The sequence below is a fragment of the Schistocerca cancellata genome, chromosome 8, assembly GCF_023864275.1.
Source record: "Schistocerca cancellata isolate TAMUIC-IGC-003103 chromosome 8, iqSchCanc2.1, whole genome shotgun sequence".
NCBI lineage: Eukaryota > Metazoa > Arthropoda > Insecta > Orthoptera > Acrididae > Schistocerca > Schistocerca cancellata.
In genome coordinates this window covers 141,499,461-141,514,959 of record NC_064633.1, presented here as the reverse complement: position 1 = coordinate 141,514,959, position 15,499 = coordinate 141,499,461, and the positions used below count along the sequence as shown (strand labels likewise).

Here is a 15,499-nt window from a genome sequence, read left to right as displayed (position 1 = left end):
GTATCAGGTCATGCCAGTAATATGGAAGTCCATCCAACCCATCCAAGTTAAATATCTTATCACTTAAGATCTCTTTATCCCATTCTGAAGTCCATGACAAACGTTTTTCAGCAAACTCCAATATACCCTGTTTATGTTTGAATGTTGGAGCAGGTTTCTGCAGTCGTTTCTTGAATGCCAGATATTTGTCACGTGAAAAAATTTGTCTTACATGTCTGGCAGTTACTGGCAGCTGTAAATCAGCAACAAGTTGAGAAAAATAACGGCTTATGGCCCCTGCATTGCGGAAAAGTAACCGTTTCCATGCGTTAGATAATTTTCTGCTTTGCCCACATTTTACTCTCTGCCCATATCGTGCGCCCAATCTAACGAAATTATTAATCACTGTAGTTGAACATTTTCAACTTCTCGACGATTTGATGAGTAGAGAATCCTATTTCCTTGTACGTACCGGTTTTTGCTTTTTCATCACTTGAAAACCGTTTTCCGAGTGGCATTGTTAGAATCGTGGTGTACGGTATATACACAACATACACTGTCACTAATGGTGCCTGTTTCGTATCTACAGTAAAGCCAAGTACGCACACACTAAACATCGCACACAGCCGACTGCCTTTATACCGAGCTCCAACCTCTACCACCTGAATCGTTGATGACTCGTTATATACTGCACTACTAACATCAAATGTGATACCATTTGACTGCATCTGTCGCTGTACTGGATCTCATACTATTGCATATACACTTTGCACAAGTACTGCAACCGACAAACCCATGCCTTTATACTGATTTCGACAGTACAATTACAATGAAATGAACACCCTTAGATGCTTACAGGCGTTGACATACGTCAACGCGGACAGATGAAAATGTGTACCCCGACCGGGACTCGAACCCGAGATCTCCTGCTTACATGGCAGACGCTCTATCCATCTGAGCCACCGAGGACACAGAGGATAGCGCGACTGCAGGGATTTGTCTGTGGCACGCCACCCGCGAAACCTACATTCTCAACGTATTGTCCCGCACTACATTCGTAGTGCCCCCGCCCATTACACTCTTTACTCGCGGCGCGTTGCCTATTCCCGTAAGAGTTCGGGCACTGTTTGTACATTCGCACGGAAGAAGAAGATGGTCAAGTGGCCGGATGGTATCTGTTCTTTCGGGCATGTCCGAAAGAACAGATACCATCTTAGTATATTTCAGTACAATTACAGCGCTACACACAAAAATTTTAGAAAGAGGCGTTGTGTATCATTCTTCCCCCGTGTGGGGTGAGACAATTATTTTCAGTTAATTATTTTATGACCCACATATCACACACTGAAATCATACTTAAAGGCAATGCTGAAACGACAAAATCCAAGAAATCCCTATCTACAGAGGGGTCCAAAAAAATGTATCCACTGTTTAAAAGTCCATAACTGGCAAACTAATAGACGGAGTTGTATCATCTTTGGTAGTGCAATAGTTTGTAGTTCCGGCAATCGCCACACAAGGGTTGTATTGCGTTGTTTTGTTTTGGCAAATGACAGTCGCCAGATAGTGTTTTGTTCTTAGTTGCACCTAGTTACTCGAGTAAACATGGCTGGCGCAAGGCTTACATTCGATGAAAGGAAGTCAGTTTTGAAGTGGTATTTTAAGTACGAAAACCTTAAGGAGGTTCAACGGCACTGGCGAAAGAGTATCAAACAGAGCCACCGAGACGTTTAACGATTCGTCGCAATCGAGACAAATTTGAAGCCGAAGGCTGTGTTAAAGATGTACACAAACAACGATCTGGACGACCTGTAACAGTAACAAGTCCAGCTAACTCCCGTCGTGTGTTACGACAATTTACTCGCTCACCACAGAAGTCTGTGAGACAGTGAGCCCGTGAAAGTGGAGTGAGTCGCTCAAGTGGGGTTGGGTTCTTTAGGGAAGGAGACCAGACAGCGAGGTCATCGGTCTCATCGGATTAGGGAAGGACGGGGAAGGAAGTCGGCCGTGCCCTTTCAAAGGAACCATCCCGGCATTTGCCTGGTGCAATTTAGGGAAATCACGGAAAACCTAAATCAGGATGGCCGGACGCGGGATTGAACCGTCGTCCTCCCGAATGCGAGTCCAGTGTCTAACCACTGCGCCACCTCGCTCGGTTCGCTCAAGTGTCCGGCGAATTTTGAAGACAGCAAAGTGGAAGTGCTACTTCCCACGATTGCTACACACAATGAACGAGGACGACCCAGATCGTAGAATGGAGTACTGCGAGTGGTTTACTAACATGGTGCGCAACCTTTTTGATATAAAAGAGTAGTTTAATTTCGAGATATGCACTGCAACAAGAACTTCATTTTATATGTGACACAAAAAACTTCTTATACCCCAGGGAACTGATGGTTATACATTGACTTCCAGAAGTGTACGATAATTCTTTAACTATGTACTTCAGATTCCGGAAGTGACCTCTCTTACACCCCCACCCCCCCGCCCACTTTTCCCCTTGCGCTATTAAGAACTAAGAAGATGGTCACAATGTTCCAGCTCATCGGTGTATGTTAAGGCACGCAGGAAAAATTTTTGTGACGAAAGAGGGGAAGACAGAGATTCGAATATATCCAACAAATAATTGACGACACTGAACGTGTATGCCATGAAACGAGGGCGCAGAAGAGGGACTCGTGGCGGGTAGCTTCACCAGATGGCAGATAAAAAAACACATTTGGTCTGTTTTACCTCATTGGTGCTCCAAGTCTCCATGGCGGTACGTTCAAGAACAATTTATCATTCCATTCGAGACGGTGTAGAAAGAACTTAATCTGTGCTTTGCTAAGACTATTCACATTCACATACAGGGAACTGTTACGCGTACGAAAGCAAGTCACGTTCCAACAGCAAAAGGTGACGGCAGTGTAGTGTCCGCCGTGTAATGGCAACGGCATTTCGTCTACAGTTACATAGGCATAACGACGCCACAGATACTTTGGGTTGCATGTCAGCTGTTACAAACACGGCTGCTTTTAAGTCTGTGACCCTTACACGGTTGGATAAACAAAAGATCAAACGAAGAGTTGGCGCGTTTTGCCACGTGTGCGTTTAATAAGCGCTTGTGCGTCAAAGCGATTAAAAAATGGCTCTAAGAACTATTGGACTTGACATCTGAGGTCATCAGTCCCCTAGACTTAGAACTACTTAAACCTAAGGACTTCACACAGATCCATGCCCGAGGCAGCATTCGAACCTGCGACCGTAGCAGCAGCACGGTTCCGAACTGAAGCGCCTACAACCGCTCGGCCACAGCGGTCGGCAAAGCGATTAAAAAATCGAGTCAAATTTACAGAGAATTTGTCAGTATGACCCCAATTATTAGTATGATTTTGCACTCGCCTTGGGTTGGATGCATGCCCTGATTGGAAAGGTGTTATAAAAGCCGTTATATCCTCTCCTGAGGCAAGCTGGTCCTTGGTATCATGGATACTACAATGGGGCGGAGTCGATGTCCGAGCTGCTTCCAAACGTGTTCTATCAGGGACAGATCTGGGGATTTCATTGGCCACAGGAGTACCTCACACGACGCAGACGGTTCACAGAGACATGTGCCAAGCGTGAAGGAACACTGTCCTGTTAAAAATAGCATCATCACGACACAGTCGCATGAGATGTAAAACAGGAGGACAAAGGTGTGCGTGACGTTTTGCCGTCAGAGTTCTCCCAGTTCCTACTAGCCATGATCTGAACTCATGCCCAATGGCTCCCCACACCATGACTCCGGGAGTAACATCGCTGTGCATCTCCAGAGTATTGGAAGAATGGGACGTCTCTGCAGATCGCTGCCATATTCGTCGACGACGGTCATCCAGCATAGTTCTGAACCACTATGCAGTCCTGAAAACAATGCGACATCTTTCATCAGCAGTCCATGCTTCCCAGTCATGACACCATTCTAGACGCAATCAACGGTGTTGTAATGTTCACAGAAGTCTGCACACTGGATGGTAGTTCCCTATTCCGGCTCCTGCTAATCACCTACCAATGGGGCAGGACGCCACTGAATGTCGCAAGGAATCCATTACTTGTTCTCCGATTCCAGCCACTTTTGTGAAAGGGTTACAATGTGCTTGGTGTACAATACGGCGATCCTCCCTTGTGGAGGTGAGACAAGATCGACCTGAACCTTGACGATGAGTACGCCTGCCCTCATCTACATCTACATCCATACTCCGCAAGCCACCTGACGGTGTGTGGCGGAGGGTACCTTGAGTACCTTTATCGGTTCTCCCTTCTATTCCAGTCTCGTATTGTTCGTGGAAAGGAAGATTGTCGGTATGCCTCTGTGTGGGTCTCTGATTTTATCTTCATGGTCTCTTCGCGAGATATACGTAGGAGGGAGCAATATGCTGCCTGACTCCTCAGTGAAGGTATGTTCTCGAAACTTCAACAAAAGCCCGTACCGAGCTACTTAGCGTCTCTCCTGCAAAGTCTTCCACTGGAGTTTATCTACCATCTCCGTAACGCTTTCGCGATTACTAAATAATCCTGTAACGAAGCGCGCTGCTCTCCGTTGGATCTTCTCTATCTCTTCTATCAGCCCTATCTGGTACGGATCCCACACTGGTGAACAGTATTCAAGCAGTGGACGAACAAGTGTACTGTAACCTACTTCCTTTGTTTTCGGATTGCATTTCCTTAGGATTCTTCCAATGAATCTCAGTCTGGCATCTGCTTTACCGACGATCAACTTTATATGATCATTCCATTTTAAATCACTCCTAATGTCTACTCCCAGATAATTTATGGAATTAACTGCTTCCAGTTGCTGACCTGCTGTATTATAGCTAAATGATAATGGATCTTTCTTTCTATGTATTCGCAGCACATTACACTTGTCTACATTGAGATTCAATTGCCATTCCCTGCACCATGTGCCAATTCGTTGCAGATCCTCCTGCATTTCAGTACAATTTTCCATTGTTACAACCTCTTAATATACTACAGAATCATCTGCAAAAAGCCTCAGTGAACTTCCGATGTTATCCCATGCATCCCAACATTGGGCACTGTTACATACGAGTGCCCCACATATCTGAATATTGCATGATTCGACTGGCCAGCCAAACCGAGACCCGCAAAGAGATCCCTTTCGTATTCTGTCCGTTACTGACAACGCTGTCTCAGACGTGTATGCCATATCTTTTTGTCATTCACAATGGTCACTCATCATCTGGCACTCTTCACTCCCATTGCATACCCTACTAGGATTGGTAGCAACACTAAAAATGAACAACGCTAATGCTGTCTGGTAGCATTATAACTGTCGGAGAGAATTGTAGCTCTAATCATTTAGATGTCTGCTAATGATGCAAATGTGTATGAAGTTATATTTTCTTCTGTCCATGTCTTCTGGGTGCTACACTTGTTTTTTCATGCAGTGGGTACCTTGCGAAATGACCGTAACGTGATCAGAGAAATTAGAGCTCATCCAGAAAGTTTTTGACAGTCGTTGCTCCAACATTTACATTCACACTCTCCAAACAATTGTGAAGTACGTGGTAGAAAGAGCTTCACGCTCTACAAACCGTAGATCTACCTATTTCACTCAGCTGTAGAATTTTGGAACATGTTTTATGCTTGTGTGTTATGACATATCTGGAGATTGAAAATCTCCTCTGTAGGATTCAACGATCATGTTAAAGCCAGCCTACTCCGTTCATCCACAAGGCCCAAAAGGCTGTAGATACCTGTGGGAAGGTGTATCCCATGTTACTTATTTCCATAAGGTACTCGATACGGTTTCACACTGTCACCTAATAAACAAAGTACGAGTGTACAGGGCATCAGACCAACAGTGTGATTGAGTTGAGGGTGTCATTATCCATGGAGAAAGTCTTCAGAGTTAAAGATGACTCCAGGACTTGCCCCGAAAGAGTCTCATACGAGCTGTGTGAGAAAAGCAATGAGACTGACAACACTGCGATCGATCTGGCAACGCTGTGTTGTTTTACTTGGGTAGACCGGCGTGTTCATCCACTCCAGATGCTCAGACCCAGGCTGAGCTCCGTACAGCCATAACGCGATTCTTGAGAGCACCATCAGTGAAGTTGTGTTTTTGTTGTGTGTTACGAAATTGAAACAGCCGAATTTAGAACAACGTTATGCCGTCAGGTTTCGTGTTAAACTAGTGGAATCCGCAAGTGCGACCTTTGAAAAGCTGAAAAAACCCTACGAGGAATATTTCTTATCAAGAGCACAAGCTTTTTGCTGGCACAAATCATTTGCGGAAGGCCCAGAACAACTTCAAAAACCGTCGAAAAAGTCGAACGTGTGTATGCTCTTGTGAGATCAGACAAACGTTTAACAATAAGGATGATGGATGACTTGTTAAACACTTTCACTCTAAATTAAATTTTGACCAGAGTAGTTTTGCACATGCGGAAGGTTTGCGCCGAAATGGTGCCGAAAAACCGCACAACAGAGCAGAGGGACAATTTAAGAAACGTGTGCATTGGTCTTCTTGAGGGGACTGCCAATAATCACGTGTGATCACAGGTGATGAATGCTGGATTTTTTAGTACGATTCTGAGACAAACAGACAAAGGAAGGTGTGGCACAATGAGACATCTCCTCAACCGAAAAAAGCTCAAATGAACAAATCAGAGCGAACAACTCCAGCAGTAGACACTACAAGATAGACGTTCTGGGTCATGGTGTGGTTTGCTGTTAAAGTTCCGAGAGAGTGCGTTTCTAGGAAGACAACAAATACACTGATCAGCTAGGACATTATGACAACCGACCTACTACCGATATAAAACCGTCCAGGCGATAGCAGCGTCACCTAGCGAGGAATGACTGCCAGACACCCAAACACACACACACACACACACACACACACACACACACACACACACACGGCGCATCTCGTATCAGTGAGCGTGCTGTCCGTGTGTAGAATGGGGAAGGCACGCGGTCTGAGTTTGAGCGAGGGCAGATTGTGATGGCTTGGACGCTCGGCACGAGCATTTCGGAAACTGCACAACTTGTCAGGTGTGTGAGAAGGGCTGTGGTGAGTGTCTCGTGGCGAAACCAAGGTGAAACTACGTCCAGACGTCGCGGGGTTGGGCGGCCATCCCTCATTACAGAATTCGGACATGGATGGAAGACTGCTAAAACAGAACAGGCGGCGAACTGTGGAGAAACTAACATCAGACTTGAATGTTGGGAAGAGTACAAGTGTGTCTCAACACACAGTGCACTGAACACTCCTAACTGTGGGCATCTGCAGCCGTAGACCCATGCGTGTATCATTGTTGACACCACAACACTGGCAGCTACGACAGAAATGGGCACTGGGCGTTGACAGAGCGTCGAATGGTCTGATGAATCCAGGTACCTTTTTCATCATGTCGATGGGAGAGAGCGAATCCGTCGTCTTCCTGGGGAACAGCCCCTTGACGGCGGGACGGAGACAAGCTGGCAGCGGCTCCATTATGCTCTGGGGAACATTCATTTGGGTGTCCATGGATCCACTGGAGCTCGTGCAAGGCGCCATGACGTCGAAGGCGTATCGTACATCGGTTGCAGCCCACGTACACCCCTTCATGTCGATCATGTTTCTCGGCGGCTGTGGCATTTTTCAACAGGATACCGCGCCTTGTCACAAGGCCAGGGTGTGATGGAGTAGCTCGAAATACACAGTGGCGAGTTCCAGTTGATGTACTGGTCCCAAGTCGCCATATTTGAAACCGAATGAACATACACTCCTGGAAATTGAAATAAGAACACCGTGAATTCATTGTCCCAGGAAGGGGAAACTTTATTGACGCATTCCTGGGGTCAGATACATCACATGATCACACTGACAGAACCACAGGCACATAGACACAGGCAACAGAGCATGCACAATGTCGGCACTAGTACAGTGTATATCCACCTTTCGCAGCAATGCAGGCTGCTATTCTCCCATGGAGACGATCGTAGAGATGCTGGATGTAGTCCTGTGGAACGGCTTGCCATGCCATTTCCACCTGGCGCCTCAGTTGGACCAGCGTTCGTGCTGGACGTGCAGACCGCGTGAGACGACGCTTCATCCAGTCCCAAACATGCTCAATGGGGGACAGATCCGGAGATCTTGCTGGCCAGGGTAGTTGACTTACACCTTCTAGAGCACGTTGGGTGGCACGGGATACATGCGGACGTGCATTGTCCTGTTGGAACAGCAAGTTCCCTTGCCGGTCTAGGAATGGTAGAACGATGGGTTCGATGACGGTTTGGATGTACCGTGCACTATTCAGTGTCCCCTCGACGATCACCAGTGGTGTACGGCCAGTGTAGGAGATCGCTCCCCACACCATGATGCCGGGTGTTGGCCCTGTGTGCCTCGGTCGTATGCAGTCCTGATTGTGGCGCTCACCTGCACGGCGCCAAACACGCATACGACCATCATTGGCACCAAGGCAGAAGCGACTCTCATCGCTGAAGGCGACACGTCTCCATTCGTCCCTCCATTCACGCCTGTCGCGACACCACTGGAGGCGGGCTGCACGATGTTGGGGCGTGAGCGGAAGACGGCCTAACGGTGTGCGGGACCGTAGCCCAGCTTCGTGGAGACGGTTGCGAATGGTCCTCGCCGATACCCCAGGAGCAACAGTGTCCCTAATTTGCTGGGAAGTGGCGGTGCGGTCCCCTACGGCACTGCATAGGATCCTACGGTCTTGGCGTGCATCCGTGCGTCGCTGCGGTCCGGTCCCAGGTCGACGGGCACGTGCACCTTCCGCCGACCACTGGCGACAACATCGACGTCCTGTGGAGACCTCACGCCCCACGTGTTGAGCAATTCGGCGGTACGTCCACCCGGCCTCCCGCATGCCCACTATACGCCCTCGCTCAAAGTCCGTCAACTGCACATACGGTTCACGTCCACGCTGTCGCGGCATGCTACCAGTGTTAAAGACTGCGATGGAGCTCCGTATGCCACGGCAAACTGGCTGACACTGACGGCGGCGGTGCACAAATGCTGCGCAGCTAGCGCCATTCGACGGCCAACACCGCGGTTCCTGGTGTGTCCGCTGTGCCGTGCGTGTGATCATTGCTTGTACAGCCCTCTCGCAGTGTCCGGAGCAAGTATGGTGGGTCTGACACACCGGTGTCAATGTGTTCTTTTTTCCATTTCCAGGAGTGTATATGCGGTGTGACTGAACGTGGCGACAGAGCTCATCGTCCCCTCCCTGGAATTTATGGGAATGAGGTGACTTCTATATACAGATGTGGTGCCAACGCCCTCCAGCTGCTAAGGCCTCACTGCTTCCACGCTACGACGCGTCGCCACTTTTATCCGTGCCAAATGTGGACATAACGGCTATTAGGTAGGTGGTCATATAATGTTCTGACTAATCAGCGTATATTGCTTCCTCCTATGTGTACCTCGCGAAATGACCAAGAAGAGATACTAGAGTCCACACGAAGGCTTAGTGGCTACCGTTTCTACCCGCGAACCATTCGCGACTGGGACAGGAAGGGGGGAAGTGACAATGGTACACAAACTACCCTCCGCCACATACCGCAAAGTGGCTTGCTGAGTATATACGTAGATATTTAGAGCACGAGAACAATTATTGCTTAAACGCCTCTGTGCCCGTTGTAATTAGTCTAAATTAGTCTTTGCGATCCCTGCGGGAGTGGTAATTAGGGATTGTAGTACACTCTTAGATTCATCACTTCAAGCTGATTCATGAAACTTCGTAAGTAGGCTTTCACAGGTTTCACGAACAGTACACGGAAAGGGGTAAATGTTCCACCACACACCATCAGGTGGCTTGCTGAATATACAGGGTTAGTAACGTTTAAAATCATCCGAAGCGACGTGAATGTCGCTGAGACAAGTACAAAAAGTGGATGGCAAATGTTGAACATGTGACGTTACCAGATGACGTACCTCGCCGCAGGTGCAGCAGCTGAACCTATTGGTCTGTCGCACCCGATCATCCCAAGTCAAGTTAAATATCCACGTCGGTGTGGCTCTGGGCCCATATGTGCGACTTCAGCGCGTGCGACCCAGGGTTCGAGTCTTGTGCCCGGAAGGCAGTATTTTTTTCACTGAATTAGACAACTCTGTGTTAATTTAAGGTAAGATTTATTATTTTATTTAGTGGTCGCGTGGGTCTCGTCTGGTTCATCGCAAAATACAGTACCGGACAACACAAACCTACCGTATTACATTACAAGTAATCGAGTATAAGCTCCCTAATTGCGTCATTACAAGTAGATTACCTACATTTTCTTTACTAAATAATGTCTGCAAACAACGAAAGAAGAGACGAAAGCAAAAGAACGCAAAATAAGAACAGCCTGCACTAGGTTACATGAGGACAATAACAGCAGATTCCATTTACGAAAAGTTTTCGAAATTTGCACCGCATGCTCGAATGCAAGTATGGCATCGCTCTATCATCCCTTAATTCCAGAACCCAGTCCACCCTCTCAGCTAAATGGTCAGCGCATTGGATTGCCACGCACGGGGGCCCGGGTTCGATTCCCGGCTGGGGAAGAAGATTTTCTCCCCTCAGGGACTGGGTGTTGTGCTGTCACCATCATTTCATCCCCATTGTCGACGCCGGGTCGCGCAATGTGGCGTCGCACACAATAAGACCTGCACTTGGCAGCCGCACGTTCCGATTGGGAATTCCCGGCCACTGACGCCATACGCTCATATCCATTTCCCAAGTCCAGCCGCTCCACGTGAGACGAGGTACGTCGTGAGGTGCTCACAAGTTCAACATTTCTCATCTATTTTAGGGGTATCTTCCAGCATTTGCGACAACATGTGTCCTATATCAAATTATTTGTCTCAGCGTCACCTACGTCGATTCGGGGGATTTTAAATGCTAATGAGAGTCACCCTGTATATGAGATACAGGCAAAGAGAGGTTATCGGATAGAAAATATGTAGAAGCAGTTTTTGTTCTTCCTTGTAGTTAAAGTATGGTCTTATGACATAGCAGAATATCTAACTACTGTGTCTTTGGACGAGAATGCGCCAGAGACTTTAACATTACGAAACGTTTCGTAGGGAGCACGGAGGCCTGCGTGTTATAGGCAACTATTAATATCATAATTGTCTGCCTTGATGATGTAACCTGTATGTGTCCTAAGATCCGATGAGAGCGGCTTTAGTTTCGCCGAAACCGGTAATCGTGGAATAAAAAGAATTCCTGCGATCTTGGCTACCAGTTCATTGTGTTATTACAAAGTGTGCCGCCGGGAGCTGTCGTAGCACGGAGAGCAGTGTAGAACACAAAGTACAAGCATCACGGAGCCTCGCGTTCCCTGTGGGCAGTGCGCCAGTGAGATGTTTGCCGAGCACTTAGGGGAATGATGGAGATTTTTTGCGTCTTAGCTGCAGACAGCTGCACGCAGCAGAAAAAAAGGCGACTGTCTCATCTCCTGAGAGCTTCATAACGTGACAAAGAAACGATAATAACTGGTGCAATGGGACATACCCTCTGCCTTGCACTTCACGGTGGTCCGCAGAGTAAGGATGTACTCGTAGATATAGATGTAATGTATATATAGATAAATGCTCGCAGATGAAATAATGGGTCCCGGATTTATACACGTAACAAATGTTTTTCAGTTTCCCACTTTCTCACATCAAACCGATCTTCCTCTAGCTTTCCCTATGGGACGCTTGTTCATTCAATTCCTTACCGCTTAGAAAACTGACCCCTTTGAAATTAAATGTTGTCACAGCCGGGACAAGTTTACGACCAAGGCTATAATTTGACACTGACCATTTTACCGATATTGTGGTGCATCTATTAAGATTTAGGTACAGATGCCTTTCAGTATACCATCTGACAATGTCGAAACCTATCCGCATTTCCTTACAATCATCCAGGCATCTTTCTCCCTGTAGACAACAGAGCCATCGGCGAACAACCTGAGTGATGCTGTCCCTATTGAATCGTTTACGCGTATTCAAAATATTACCGCCTCCATTGCTCTTACTTCAGATACATTTAAGCATGCTTCCGTTTCTGTTGAACATTCCTTGTCCAGTTAAAAATACTGTGTCTTATGAGTCAGAAATTATTTGATCCAATCAGAAATCTGAGAAGATATTTCGTACCATCGCATCGGTCGACAGTGGAGCACATTTTTGACGTCTTGGTATCAGCACAGGGACCTATTTGCTTTGAACGGATTAGCTTTCTTTGTTGAACGGATCGTAGTAGACTCACGAAAGGACATTAATTACATGTTACAGATTTTGGTGGATGCCTTAGCCTTCCATGAGCAAAGGATAAATACAAATGAATAACGCAGATGATTTATTTGACTGGTGTGGTGTCGTCGACTATCGACAACTTCACCTCAGCAGTCGACCACCGCAGAGGTGCTGCATGCCAACGCAGCGTCACTGGCGGCGGTTCGAGCTACGCCCCCACAGTTACTAGGCGCCACTGCTGCGAAGCCTGCTATTAAATATGGCCGCAGGAGAAAAGCGGAGAGGTTCTGCTTCTATTTGCTGCACTCGTCGAGTCCTCGTTCGGCCGGGATCACGTCGGTCTAATGCAGTGGTTTGCAACTTGGGGTAATTACGCCCCCCCCCCCCCCCGAGGAGTACAATGTAATTTTCTTAACTTATTTTTAATATACAAGGTGTCCATAAAGCCCCTTCACAATTTCAAAATTTTATTACAACGACACTTGTTGAAATATTTTGACAAAATTTCTTTTATTGTAATCACTGTTTACTAATTTTTTTGTATATGCTGTAGTTTTATGTTTCAGATAGTCTGTTGATGGAAGGAACGAACCTTTATAAACTGGCAAGTCCTCAAGAGAAGGCACAATGTGTGTCCTGCTTTACTGAGTCAAAATCGGATTTTCAGACTTAATGAAACTTCAGAACGAAGTATGGAAGAGATCCACCATCGCGCCCTTCAATCCGTGCATGCCACAAAAAATTTATGGAGACAGGGACAGTGTTGGATAAAAGGAGGAGCGGGCGACCAAGAACATCCGAGGAAAACATGGATCGCGTTTTAAACGTCTTCACTCGTTCACCTACGAAGTCCATCCGCACTGCTGCCAGACAGTTGCAACTACCACGTTAAGTTGTGCATAAGCTCCTCCAGAAGACGTTACGGTTATACGCTTACAAAGTGCAACTGTTACAGACACTTGAGCCAAATGACAAGCCAAAAGGGACAGAGTTTGCACTCAACTGGAACGCCTTTCGGAAGATGAAGCATTCCTCAAGCGAGTTCGTTTCAGTGACGAGGCAACTTTTCATGTTTCTGGGACATTAAATAGACACAATGTGAGAATCTAGGGATATGAACACCCCCATGTGACCAGGGAGCTTCGCCGGGATAGTCCAAAAGTGAATGTGTGGTGTGAAATCATGTGCAACAGAATAATTGGTCCATTTTTCTTCAACGGGTCAACAGCTACCGCAGGCGTTTACCTCGACCTTCTGACAGAATATGTAGCACCACAATTGATTGACTTACAACCAAGAATCATTTTCCAGCTAGATGGTGCACCACCACATTGGGGACTGCGTGTTCGTCGGTTTCTCAATGAAACATTTCCAGGCAGATGGATTGTGAGGGATGGGCCAATTCCTTGGCCACCGCGTTCGCCAGATATCATTCCCATGGACTTTTTTGTGGGGGTATGTAAAAGATATCGTGTATCAAACATGGATATGGGACATTGCTGACTTGAAGCAAAGGATTCGTAATGCCATTGCCACTATTGATGACGCTATGCTACAGCGAACATGGCAAGAAATCTAGTACCGTCTTGATGTGCTTCGTGCAACTAAAGGCGCCCTTACACAGGTCTAGTAAACACTGTCAAAAAACTTTTATAAACACTGATCACAATGACAGAAATGTTAAAATATTTCAACAACTCCCGTCGTAATAAAATTTTGCAGTATTAAAGGGACTTCATGGATACCTTGTATCATTACTATTATCACTATTTCTGTCTGTAATACTCATTTCAAAAGTTACCAAAAACTATTTTTTTTTCAAATACTAGCATCAATTCACGACACAATTTGGAGAACGTAACAGCTTGTGAACCGAATGCATGAAGAACATCTTCCTCACATAGTCCATCCACACGTACTTTGCACCATGCATTTTTGATAGTAAAATTGAGACGTATACATCACATACGCTTTAAGATATCATGAAAATACTTTCTCTCAGTTGGAGGTTGTTCCCGAAAAGAGCAAAAATTGCTTCATTATTCACTTCGCAACAGTAAATGGGCAAATTAATAGCACAACGTAAGTTAACTATCTAATGGCTGCTATACTGCTGTAGGGCTTACAATGTAATTATTATTATTAATTTCTTTCCTTTCTCAGACGTTACGTCTGGTAAAAAATGGGAAGTGACGCGGACCTTGATCAAGCGTGACTTCCTTTTAACTCTACGGTATATGTTACATTGCATTTAGGAACTTTCAGGTAATTGAACATGTATCAATAATTACAGATTTCTGTAGTTGTAAATATACTTTTGGATGCAGCTGTATTGCGTTCATGTACTGGTGGATATTGTGTGGTATGACTCCTGTAGTTGATAGTATAATTGCTCGGGTGACTTCATGTTCCAAAATTATCACTTCAGGCATTTGTGGTATCATCTTGTATGTGTGTGTTTCTGCTTGTATCCACTGTGCATGTCTGTTATGTTTGGTGGATTGTCTATTTTAATGTGTGTGTTATGTATTGTCTGGTAAAATTTCTTTTGGTTTGTGTTGAATGTTTGGTTTTGTTTACTTCTATTTTCACTTTTTTTTGTATCTTCTAAGTCGTTTGGCCAATGCTTGTAATTTCTGCTTCTTTTCATCTAATTGCTCTATCGCTTCTTGTTGTGAGGTTTTACCTAACATTTTTCGTTTTTTGTCTGATATTTCATTTCTTATCATTTGTGTTAGCTGTCCAATGTCTTTTCTCAGTTTTTCTATTCTGATCTGTAGCCTGTGTTGCCATGCTGGTTTTGTGGGTTTCTTCTGTGTGTTAGTTGGTTCTGATATCTGCCTAGTGTGTATATTTAGTGTAGTGAGTGCTCCTATATAAACCAGTAGTTGTAACTCTTCCATAGTTGTATTTTCATTTATTTTGTTGTGCATGATTGTGTTGATAGTTGTTATTGTTGTTTCGACTTGTGGGTTATTTGGTGGTCTATGCAAGAATCGTCTAATGTCTGTATTTGCGTTTTTGTATTCTATATATGTCAGCTGAAATGTTTCTTCTATATCTAACATGTGTGTCACTTCGTGTTCTATTTGTGCTTGTTCTGGTGGCTGTCTTAAGATTTCGTTTTCCTCTGATTGTTCAACTGATGCGTGTTGTTCTTCGTTTGTTTGTTCTGGAATGTTGGAATCCATTAGTGTATTTTCTTCTTCTTCTTCTTCTTCTTCTTATTGCATATTATTTTGTTCCAGTATTTGTTGTACTTGTTGTTTGATGTTTTCTAATTCTGACTGGGGTATCCTGTTA

General features: G+C 45.6%; 1 protein-coding gene across 1 annotated transcript in view; it reads right to left on the bottom strand.

The window, feature by feature from the left end:
* LOC126094586 (epoxide hydrolase 4-like) overlaps positions 1–15,499 on the bottom strand; it is a 128,573-nt gene that overhangs the window by 91,605 nt on the left and 21,469 nt on the right. The window lies entirely within an intron of this gene.